Here is a 1,390-nt window from a genome sequence, read left to right as displayed (position 1 = left end):
ATGTTGTGACGTTTGGTAGCACACAAAGTGTTCTTCCGGCAAACGGGAGTTGCATAATCTCATAGTCATAGGAACATGTATAAGTTATGAAGAAAGCAATAGCAACATACTAAACGATCGGGTGCTAAGCTAATGGAATGGGTCATGTCAATCACATCATTCTCCTAATAATGTGATCCCGTTAATCAAATGACAACACATGTCTATGGTTAGGAAACATAACCATCTTTGATTAATGAGCTAGTCAAGTAGAGGCATACTAGTGACGTTTAGTTTGTTTATGTATTCACACAAGTATTATGTTTCCAGATAATACAATTCTAGCATGAATAATAAACATTTATCATGATATAAGGAAATAAAATAATAACATTATTATTGCCTCTAGGGCATATTTCCTTCAACTTGATCTTCGACGGATTCGAGCCACTGCCGAGCGCGCCGCACTGTCATGACGAGCATGATCTAGCTCTGCCGCCGAACAGTGCCCTGGAGGCCGCACCCGCATCGGATCTGACCCTCAATTCGGAGCCAACTGCGCCGATCGAGGATGGGCAGTTGGACGCCACCTCGGGGGCTGCGATCCCAACGGCGATTGAGCCGAACACCAGCCCCGTACTCTGCGAGACTCGTGACTCCAAGGAGCCGGACCCCTCTCCGGACTCCGAACCCTCCGCGCTCCTGCCGATCGAATCCGATTGGGTGCCGATTATGGAGTTTACTGCCGCGGACATCTTTCAGCACTCGCCTTTTGGCGACATTCTGAAGACACTGAAGTCTCTCTCTTTATCAGGAGAGCCCTGGCCGGACTACGGTCAGCAAGGTTGGAATTCGGACGATGAAGAAATTCAAAGCCCACCCACCACCCAATTTGTAGCCACTGTCGACGATTTAACAGACATGCTCGACTTCGACTCCGCAGACATCGATGGTATGGACGTTGATGAAGGAGACGATGAAGAACCAGCGCCCATTGGACCCTGGAACACCACCTCATCATATGACGTATACATGGTGGACGCACCAAAAGATGACGACGAGGAGTGGAAGGACGCACCGAAAGCTTGTTCCCTCGAAAAGCAGTCAAAGCGGCGACGCAAGCGCCGCCCCAAATCCCGCCTCGATAGAAATAGCGATCATACAGACCCAGCGCTGGAGCAGGGCGAACCGCTGCCGGACAACGGCAATCCGGATAATCAAACCAAACAAACAAATCCTATCAAGGCTAATGGTCCGGACGACATAACGCCGGACAGGCACCCGGAGCAGCAGACTGCCCGTAAAAGGCTTGTTGCCACCACGAGGAGTCTGAAAAAGCAGAAGCAAAGGCTCAAAGCCGCGCAAGACACACTCCAAATCAGATGGAGTAAAATACTCAACACCGCAGCAA

Source organism: Triticum urartu, chromosome 7A (assembly GCF_056163025.1).
Source record: "Triticum urartu cultivar PI428250 chromosome 7A, HENAU_Tu73, whole genome shotgun sequence".
Classification (NCBI taxonomy): domain Eukaryota; kingdom Viridiplantae; phylum Streptophyta; class Magnoliopsida; order Poales; family Poaceae; genus Triticum; species Triticum urartu.
Note: the sequence above shows the minus strand (reverse complement) of the source record.